At 43.8% G+C, this 11,176-nt stretch overlaps 1 long non-coding RNA gene across 1 annotated transcript; it reads right to left on the reverse strand.

The window, feature by feature from the left end:
• Positions 1 to 4,450: 4,450 nt before the first annotated feature.
• LOC125525930 lies at positions 4,451 to 9,675 on the reverse strand. The gene is made up of 3 exons (XR_007291476.1): positions 7,345 to 9,675; positions 4,825 to 5,691; positions 4,451 to 4,717 (listed from the first exon to the last, which is right to left on the reverse strand). It is a non-coding gene; the product is annotated as an uncharacterized LOC125525930 (long non-coding RNA).
• Between the last annotated feature and the right edge of the window lie 1,501 nt (positions 9,676 to 11,176).

Here is an 11,176-nt window from a genome sequence, read left to right on the forward strand (position 1 = left end):
TACTAAAGGGCTCCCTGCCCCCGGAGCTGGCTCGTGCCACGTGGTTGCCCTTTAGCACCGGTTTGTGCTGAACCAGTACTAAAGGAGGGGACTTTAGTGCCCACACCTTAGTGCCGGTTACCGAACCGGGTCTAAAGGGCCTTACGAACCGGTGATATTGCCCGGTTCTGCACTAGTGCCCCCCACCCACCCACCCCCCCCACACAAAGTTAGTAGAATTTATCTATTTTCTATAATAAATGCATTATATGCTTCTCCAACAACTGCAACAAAAAAGAGAATACCAATATCAGCTCACCATTTTAAAATTAAGGTAGCCAGAAGTATCAAAGCTCATTACTAAATAAAATATTCAGACAATACAATTTTAGGATCTATGGTTGAAGAAGCAAGAAATAACGATGGCCCTACAAATGCTTAGAGAAATCTGGGACATTAGTTAAATTTTGTCGAGTTTCCTGTTTGGTTTGCTCCTACAGATGCTAATGTGGCAATCATATTTGTGCCAAGAAACGCCTGCTTGTATATGTTTCGCAATTATATTCATCCTTATCATAATCCGGTCAAGATAAATAAGGCTTAGGTGCATTTCAGTGTCATATATATAGGGTACCTTGTGCTTTTATGATATTACACACTTGACAACAACTGAAGATTCAAAGACTCACGAATCAACTGAAGGGTAGAAATTTTTGCTATATGGAGACCATGTGAGTTCTAAAAAGGTTGATGTGCCATCTGAAAAATGAAAAGACAAACATGATACATTTTTTTAAGTCACTCCATTTGAAGAAATTAGGCACAACACTGTTGGATTAATTATGCATTTCTGGGATACCATTAGCAGGAACTGATTGCATCTAGATCACCTAAAAAGCATGAATAGAGAAAGTTTAGGGAATCTTTCCATGTCACGGCAGTGGACATGATCGCTTGCTCGATGCAGTCGTGATGCAGGGGTGATGTAGTCGAGGTAGCAGTCCTCCTCAACGTCCTGATGCCCTCAGGACGCCACCGGCACTGCCCGGGGACAGCAACGACGGCTGGAGTAGGTCTTCCCGTCGCTGCATCGCTCCCCCCGATCGGATGGGGTGAGAGAATATCGGGAGGGGAGTGAAACCGTACAAAAATTGTGATTGCGCAGGCTGCCAACCCTCTCCCGTGCCCCCTTTTATGTAGCGCTGGCGACAGGGGACCTAAACCACCAATTGGTTTGGGTGCCCCCGATCAGGGCGCCTTAGTTGGGAGAAAAAGCCCACGTACGTTGGTGCGTGGGGCCTTTTTCTTTAACGTTATCTTTCCCCTTTTTTATGTTAGGCTAATAGATCTAACTGGCCTGTTAAGCCGGCAGATCAAAACCAACATTCTCCCCCTTGATCGTTAGGCTTAACTTCATTCGCTCATTCTGCATAGGAATGATGTACCAAAGTGAGGTGTTACAACAGCTCGAAACGCCATGGAACCTCAACACTTATAGCACACCCGCCTATTTCGAAATGGAAAACATTTTGCTAATTGGGGAGTGGTTCATTTTAATGGTCCTCTTATTCCAGAATCATAAGGCTTCCAGTAGTCCCATGCCGGCAACATGCTCATGAAAAATACTGGGTGGTAAGCCTTTTGTTAGCGGATCCGCAAGCATATGCTTCGTTCTTATGTGTTTAACATCAACTGTTTGATCCTGGATTCTATCTTTCACAACACGATACTTTATGTCAATGTGTCTGGCAGCATCACTTTACCTGTTGTTACTCGTATAGAAAACTGCGGGTTCATTATCACAGTATAATAAAATTGGTTTAGATATGCTGTCAACCACTTTAAGTCTGGGAATAAAATTCTTTAACCATACAGCCTGCCCGGTGGCCTCATAACATGCTACAAATTCTGCTTGCATCGTAGATCCAGCAGTTAAGGTTTGTTTGGAGCTTTTCCACGATATAGCTCCTCCCGCGAGTGTGAATATATAACCTGACATGGATATCTTACTATCCACACACCCGGCAAAATCAGAGTCTGAATAACCAACAATTTCTAGGTTATCAGTTCTTTTATATGTAAGCATGAAATCCTTAGTTCCTTGCATATAACGCAAGACTTTCTTTGCGGCCTTCCAGTGGTCCGGTCCTAGATTTGATTGGTATCTGCCAAGCATCCCGGTTACAAAACATAAATCTGGGCGTGTACACACTTGAGCATACATGATGCTTCCGACAGCTGAAGCATAAGGAACCGACTTCATCTGATCAGTTTCACATTGGTTCCTCGGACATTGAAATGTCCCAAACTTATCGCCCTTAACTATAGGAGCAGGTGAGGGTGAGCACTTATGCATATTGAATTTTTTCAGTACTCTCTCAAAGTATGCCTTTTGAGATAGTCCTAACGTTCCTATGGACCTATCTCGATGAATCTCGATGCCGAGGACATACGAGGCTTCACCAAGATCTTTCATATCAAAACTGGATGACAGAAAATTCTTGGTCTCATGCAGCATATCCTTATCGCTACATGCCAACAATATGTCATCAACGTATAGGACTAAAAATGTGAACCTACTACCTTTAAACTTAACGTATATGCAGTTGTCCACAACATTTTCGGTGAAACCAAAAGTTTTGATAATTGTATCAAACTTGAGGTACCACTCTCTTGAAGCTTGCTTCAAGCCATAAATCGATTTCTTTAGACGACATGCCAAATGTTCCTTCCCTTCCACAACAAAGCCTGCTGGCTGAGCCATGTAAATGTTTTCTTTTAAGTCACCATTTAGAAATGCCGTTTTAACATCCATTTGGTGTAGTTCTAGGTCGTAATGAGCTACTAATGCCATTATGATTCAGAAAGAATCCTTGGTTGACACAGGAGAGAAGGTTTGCTTATAATCAATGCCTTCTCTCTGTGTATACCCTTTTGCTACTAGCCTTGCTTTGAACCGTTCGAAATTCCCTTTGGAATCATACTTGATTTTGTAGACCCACTTGCAGCCTACTTTCTTAGCTCCATCGGGAACTTCTACTAAGTCCCATACGTCATTTGAGCCCATATATTTCAACTCGTCTTCCATGGCAACCAACCATTTGGATGAATTTTCGCTTTTAATGGCCTCCTTATTAGAGGTTGGATCCTCCACCTTTCCCAGATCATTCATATCCTCAATCATGAAAGTGATATAGTCATCTGATATGGCTTTCTTCCTCTCACGCCGTGGTCTACCCACAGGAGGAGGTGGTGGTGGTACATCATCATTTTGTGAATCATTATTTTCCTGGCGGTCCTCATTTGTGTCTGGATTTTCATTATTAGTCTCCGGATCACCATTTGACTAAGAAACTGAACCACGAGATTCAGGACCATCAGTTGTCACATTTCTTCGTATTGGAAAAACAATCACTTGGATAATCGGGGATGGTGCACAAACCCGCTTCTCCTCAAGATCGTTCTCCCTTAACTTAGTGACCTTATTATCCTCAAAAAATACCGCTTGTCTAGTCTCCACAAACTTGGTGGTATGACTTGGAAAATAAAAACGATATCCCTTTCCCCTATGAGGGTATCCAATGAAGAAACAACTAACTATTTTTGGATCCAATTTCTTAAGTTGTGGATTGAAAACTTTAGCTTCAGCAGGGCAACCCCAGACTCGTAAGTAATTCAAGCTCGGTTTCTTTCCCGCCCACATCTTGTAAGGTGTGTTCGGTGCTGACTTAGTTGGAGCAAGATTTAGTATGTGTGCAGTTGTCTTTAATGCCTCTATCCAAAGGCTTACTGGTAAACTCGAGTGACTAAGCATGCTTTGCACCATATCCATAAGGGTGCGGTTGCGACGCTCGGCCACACCATTTTGTTGTGGTTCACCAGGCATTAAGTATTGAGCAACGATTCCATTTTCAGATAAGAACTTGGCAAAAGGTCCAGGAATCTACCCATAAGGAGCATGCCTACCATAATACTCTCCCCCGCGATCAGACAATACAACTTTGATTTTCGCGTTCAGTTGATTTTCAACCTCCGCTGTATAGACTTTGAATTTCTCCAAAGCTTCCGATCGGTCACGTATGGAATAAATATATCCATAGCGGGAAAAGTCGTCTGTGAATGTAATGAATGAATCAAAACCATCTACAGACTTAACATTAAGGGGTCCACATATGTCGGTGTGAATTAATTCTAAAACCCCTGTGGCTCTTACTGCTCCTTTCTTAATTGTTTTTGCGAATTTTCCTTTAATGCAGTCGACACATTTGTCTGCATCTGAGAAGTCTAATGGGAGGAGTATTTCATTTTTAACTAAGCATTCCATTCTCCCCCTCGAAATGTGGCCCAAACGACAATGCCACAATTTCGAAGAATTACTAACTCCTTTCCATTTCTTCTCAACATTAATTTCATCACTCACATGCATAACTGAATCATTATTAAGAGATAACATGTATAGTTGGCCTCGTCTAGCACCGATGCATACATTCTTATTACATTTGATCAAAGCAAATTGTTTCTTGCCAAAATGGCACTCATACATATCATCATCTAAACGAGAAACTGAAATCAAATTCCCACTTAAGGTAGGCACATAAATAACATTATTCAATCTAAGAGTGTGGCCAGTGTGTAGCTCCAACATGAGAGATCCCACAGCTTCAACATCGGCCTCAACTCCGTTCGCAACCTTAAGCTTTCTTGTTCCTCCTCTTATAGTTTGGATCGTATCGAATCCCTGCATAGAGTTAGCAACGTGAGTGGTTGCCCCTGAATCAATCCACCATGACTTTATAGAAAAATCGACATAAAGAGATTCATCTACAAAAGTAATTTCATCAATACCTCTTTTGTTCATCCATTTTAGAAAGCCTGGGCAGTCCCTTTGATAGTGTCCCTCCTCTTTGCAGAAGTTACAAGCATTTTCTCCAACAGTGGAGCTGCTAGGAGCAGAAGAAGAACTACTGGCTTCTTTACCCTTGAATGCCTTAGGGTTGAATGGCTTAGTGCCTTCTTTCTTGACTTCCTTTTTCTGAGGCTTGGGAAAACCTTGCCCGTCATGCTTTCTCTTGTTAGAGCCAACATGAAAAACATGGTCTTTCTTCTGCCTCATGATCCTCTCTTCCTCCTAGACGATCCTTGCGGTCATCTCAGAGAGTGGCCATTTTTCCTTTAGAGAGTTATAGTTGACCTTAAATTGTTCAAACTCTTCTGGAAGAGACTCAAGAATAATTATGACAAGAAGGGCTTCACTTAAAGAACACTCCAAAGCCTTAAGTTTGGTGTAAGCATTTACCACCCTCAATATGTGTTGCCTAACATTTTCGTCAATAGTATATTTCTGAAGAAGTTTAGCAAAAAGCTCATGAGTATACACTTTGTCGGAGCCTTTAAATTGCTCCTCCATTTCAGTGAGGAATTCTTTAGCAGTGTCTTTCTTAGGGAGTGCTTCAGAAATGTCCGGCGATATTGTCGCTTTCATGATGAGAAGCGCAATATGGTTGGACTTGTTCCACTTTTCCATCTTAACATCATAATTCTTCTTGAGTTCTACATACCCTGTAGCATCTGCAACAGGTGCCACAGGTTTTTCTTCCCTCAAGGCATAGTCAAATTCATTACAACCCAAACATAATTCGACTTGGGACTTCCAATGAGGGAAGTTACTCCCCGTAAGTGGTTCGATCATGTCGGACCGGAATGGAGCGGAAGCTGAAATTATCATTAAAAAATTCATAAATAAACTTGCATGATTATAAATTTACGTTGGTAAATGAACAAACATGCTAAGAATTTTAATTTCAACTCCATGTCAAAACACCGTTGGGCAGAAAAAACATGGAATTAAAATATCATAAGTGATGACTCATAATAATAAAACAACGTTGGTACGAATTAAAATTAGAGTCATTTCATTCTCCATTTAATCATCAACATAAAAAAACAATATCATTATTTGATGCTTAAATAAGTTCATCATGCAAAACACAGAATAAATCCTGAATAAAATATCTCGTTGGTTCAATTTTACCCAGAATAATAATGTGTTCATTATATTTTTAGGCATTTTCTGTTTTAAACGGTGCAAAAACATAATAACTATTAACTTAAACGCACTGGAAAAAAACAGAAAATCGCGACAGTGATTTTAGCCCAAAATCCCCACGGCTACGCGTAAAAGAGCCCAGCCCGGCAGCAAAAAACACGTTAAAAAAACGCTGAACCGTCACAACCTAGGCCACAGCCCACGGTCGAAAAAGGGCCCATTAGCGCCCGCCGGCCCAGCAGGGAGCCGCGCGATGCTCTCAGTCGTCGGATCGAGCCGATGACTCGGATCGCCCCGCAAATGAGCAAAACAGCCGGCTGGGTCAAACCCTAGACCATTTCCCCTCCTCCCCGATTCTCACACTCTGGCAGCGGCCTTCGACGGCGGCCCGAAAGGCACGCCGGCCATGGCGGCGCGGCGGCTGCGCTCGCCGGAGCAGCATGCCGTGGACGACGTCCGGCGTGCTCCTTCGTCGAGCGTGGCTGCTAGCATCCGCATACATGGCGCATCAAGGAGGGAGGATGGGCGCCGGCCACCGCGGCATGAAGGGCGACGGCGACCTGTGCGGCGTCGGCCACACAGGGAGCACGTCCATTAGGGCGGCGGCGGCGGCTCAAGTTCTTCCCGCGCGTCGTCCTGAGGACGGCGGCGTCACGGCGTCTCCGCCCTCGCACCGCGGTGGACGCGGTGCGGGCCCCGAAGGGAAGAGGCGGCTGCGCGGCGCATTAGGTGAGGATTCTCCTCATTTCTTCTTCAATTCGTGTACATCAGTGTTTGATTTGGGGGAAAAACAGTCCCAATTGCAGAATTAGGGTTCTTACGAAATTGGGGATTTTTTCTAGGGTTCTTGATGTGGGGATTCTACTGTTTGTATACTGTTTAGACCTCTGCCTTCTAATTTGCTTAGTGCATATGGAAACAGAACTTAAGCATGATCAATTTTAAACAACTTAACATGAAGGTGAGCATTAGATCTTAACTGAGATTAATTAAAATTGATGAACATAGGTGGCAGTACTGATCCGTAGCAAAATTAGGGTATCACATAATTATTTGCATACGACAATTGGCATGAACATCAAACAGTAGCATGAGCATGGGGCTAAAACTTTCAATCTTGATCATAAAACCCTAAACCTGACTTGATCTAAACTTCATGTTGATCTACAGATCAATAATATAGGGACCTATTGCAATCAAAATTGGCGACTGATACCATTGTTGGATTAATTATGCATCTCTGGGATACCATTCGCAGGAACTGATTGCATCTAGATCACCTAAAAAGCATGAACAGAGAAAGTTTAGGGAATCTTTACATGTCACGGCAGTGGACATGATCGCCTGCTCGATGCAGGCGTGATGCAGGGGTGATGTAGTCGAGGTAGCAGTCCTTCTCAACGTCCTGATGCCCTCAGGACGCCACCGGCACTGCCCGGGGACAGCAGCGGCGGCTGGAGTGGGTCTTCCCGTCGCTGCAGCGCTCCCCCCGATCAGATGGGGTGAGAGAATATCGGGAGGGGAGTGAAACCGTACGAAAATTGTGATTGCGCAGGCTGCCAACCCTCTCCCGTACCCCCTTTTATGTAGCGCTGGCGACAGGGGACCTAAACCATCAGTTGGTTTGGGTGCCCCCGATCAGGGCGCCTTAGTTGGGAGAAAAAGCCCACGTACGTTGGTGCGTGGGGCCTTTTTCTTTAATGTTATCTTTCCCTTTTTTCTGTTAGACTAATAGATCTAACTGGCCTGTTAAGCCGTCAGATCAAAACCAACAAACACTACAAAGAAACCGCAGAGCATAACCTCTTCTGGCGTATCATCCTATATTAATGTAATAAGTCTATATAGAATGTAATTACATGGGTAACGTGACAAATCTGGATACATCCTCTACGAATTAAAATTTTAAAGTTGCTGAGGTGTGGGGACAACAATACTGTACCTCACAATAAGAGGAACTTTAACTTATGAAAATAATGAGGAATATCATCCATTATTGATGCAAGAATACTGCTATACGTGGAAGGCAGCTAACACATGAATATATGTTAGTACTGTTACGACAATATTCTTGCCAAAAAAAATCAACAATATCAAAAAGACCTACATAACTATCTGTGACATTTAGCATCACTTGAAAAGAAGAAAGCTGATTGAAATAATTGAAGGTGTTAAAACTTGGATAAGATATGTTGCATATGATATACGAAGCCTAAGTTGGTGAACATAAAATGGCACGTTAGAAATCGTTCGACCGGAATAAAAGGCATGTCATACAACTATTTCAAATGATCCAACTCTTCCAGCAAACAGCAAGAAAAGATGGAAAAAAAAGCTGCATTTTCCATATTTTCTATGTCCAGTAAACGTTTACCTTCTTGCTTGGGTATAGAACAACAAACGACTTAATTTCTAAAGGTAGCATCAGCAACACTTGTAATAATTTTACTTGTATTCTTTCTCTCTTTTAGTTTCCCATCTACTGCTTAATATTCTGCTTCTATGCCATGAACCTGAAAGTCATACGAATAACTTCAGTGCAAGATATACATATGTGTATTGTGCTATTGCATGGATATCGCCTGCCAAAAATTCTAACTCAAATAAAGGCATATTCTATTGCTTGAACAAAATCTCACAATAAAACTCCGAACAAATTTTGTTTAAAATTCGGCCATACATGTCATACAATCTGAAAAAAAACATATGTACAGGAAGATAAACTACATTTTTAGTCCAGTAAAGGAAATCGAATAAATAAGTTCACTGTTTCAACAAAGTCATTGTACGACGGGGAGCCTTAATCTGACGTACAGCCCCAACAAAAAACTGATATGCACTGATTTCCTAGCAACTATGACGGTGGTGTGTATTTTTTCAGTAGTCGATTAATTCTGGACATTGGCATCCTTGTAATCTGGAACTATTTGAAGAGAAAATAATAAGCTATGTATTTTATCCTCTCATGAAACATATCAGTATAGTTGTAAAAACTTTCAAACTAATAGAAGAGAAAACAATATGCTCGCTTGGAAGATATGAGGGCAAGCATCACTACATGTGCATCACCCCGCCGGCAGCCAAAATCTGCCAATCTGCCGACGGTGAGCCTCCCGTCACTCTCTTCTACACTTCTGCTGAGCTCCTCCTTGCTGCACCTGCCCATTAGTGGTTAGGTCTTTCAGTCTTCTTTGCTTTTGAAAAGAAACAAAAATAAAAAACCTATGGTTCAAATGGTCATATTTGACGCATATTAATTTCTAATCCCTTATTTATTAGTAATTGTAGATTCTCTGGAAGTCAATTGCTGCTTCGTGTTTTGCTTAACAATAATCAATTGTATATGATTAAAAGTCGTATGTATGCTATATTGGAAGTTTTGGATGCTCCATTGACATTTGATAATTACCTAGCTATTGCATACAATAACTAGTACTCGATCGGTGGATGAATGGAAGTTGGTATAACTTTTTGAAAGACCTTAAATACTTTTTTGAAAGACCAAAGTTGGTATAACTTAAATATCATCTATATAGGAAGATAATTGTGAAGGAAATATGTCCTAGAAGCAATAATAAAGTTATTCTTTATTTCCTTATATCATGATAAATGTTTATTATTGTAACGCTCCAAGACCGATGCGCCAGGTGTCTTCCAGTTATTCGTTGTTGTTGCCTTGTCATTAGCTTGCTTGTTGCATATTGTCATGTCATCATGTGCATTGCATCATCATGTTTTCAAACTTGCACCCGTCCGGGTCTCCTCGTTCTTTCCGTTGTCCGTTCCGAGCCCAGACACACTTGCACGCGCCCACGGCATGTCTGAAATATTATTTTATAAGTGGCATAAAAATGTTCTCGGAATGGGGCGAAAGTTGGCATGCGATCTTATTATAGTGTAGGTAGACCTCCTGTCAAGTTTCGTCACATTCGGAGTTCATTTGATAGTCCAACCGTCATCCGTAGCGGCACCATTGCCGGTTTATTTGTCGGACGTTTCGGCCTCCGAGACTGCCACAGGGCCGCACCTCTTCTCTCTCCTCTCAGCCCAAGACCTTCTAAACACAGCCCACTAAACCCACCTGCATCCCACCTAGTCCCCCTCTTGTCCGGAGCCGTCCGGTCATGATCAAGGGGTCCAAAAACTGCCTCAAACCCCCCTAACCTAGCCCTACCGGCTATAAAAGGAAGGCCTAGCCCTCCTATTCTAGAAACCCTAGCCTTGCCTCGAAATCCGCGCCACCGCCAGCCTCCTCCACTCCTCAGCCGCCACCTCCCACCTCTCCGCGTGGGCCCACAGAGCCCAGAGCAAGCCCATCTGGGCCCGAAACCTCCTCGTGCCCGCTCCAGGGATGAGCTCACCCTCGCCCGAGGCATCCAGCCTCCTCCCCGCGCCGATCTGGATCCCGCGACCCCGACACCAAGTGTCGCCTGCCGGAGTGCGCCCCTCCTTGAAGCTGACCCCGCCTCCTCCGCCTCACTCCGGCCATCGCCCGGCCCCTCCGGCGATCGCCGCTACCACGACGCCAGCGCCTGAGGCCTCCCCGCCGCCGTAGCTCCAACATCAGCCTCCGGCACTGCTTCTCGTCGTCGACCTCTCCTCCCATCGGATCTGGCGCCGCCCCCACCAAATCCGCCTCGCCCGGCGTCTTCCCCACTGCCTCACCGCCGGTGTCATCTGCCGCCGCCAGGCCCCTGCCTCGATCGAGGGAATTGAGACGAAGGGACGACGGTGCCCAACGGCCTCCCGCGTGTGGGTCTCCACGCCGTCCTCGGCCCATCGCGCCGCGCGGACCGCGTCCAACAGGCCCAGCTGCGCGCCCCTGCAGGCCTGCCCTCTCCACCAGCTAGGCTAAGGCCCGATGTGAGCAGCCCCTCCAGTTTCCCTCTTCCTGTTGGGCCAACAAGATTCGGCCCAGTGGATGTTTTTTTTGGTTCTGCGAATTTGCTATTTAACCAGGGATTTACAGATTTGCAGAAAAACCGTGCATCGGAATTAAACAAACTTAATATGTAAAGTGCTTAGAATTTTGTCTAGTTTCATAATATGCCACTTTCATGCATGTTTGAAATGTTTAAAATGCTGTTTGTCTAATTTTGTTCATATGCCATGCTAAAATGCTTTATTTCATAACTAATCAACCATAGCTTG

This window comes from Triticum urartu, chromosome 7 (genome assembly GCF_003073215.2).
Source record: "Triticum urartu cultivar G1812 chromosome 7, Tu2.1, whole genome shotgun sequence".
NCBI lineage: Eukaryota > Viridiplantae > Streptophyta > Magnoliopsida > Poales > Poaceae > Triticum > Triticum urartu.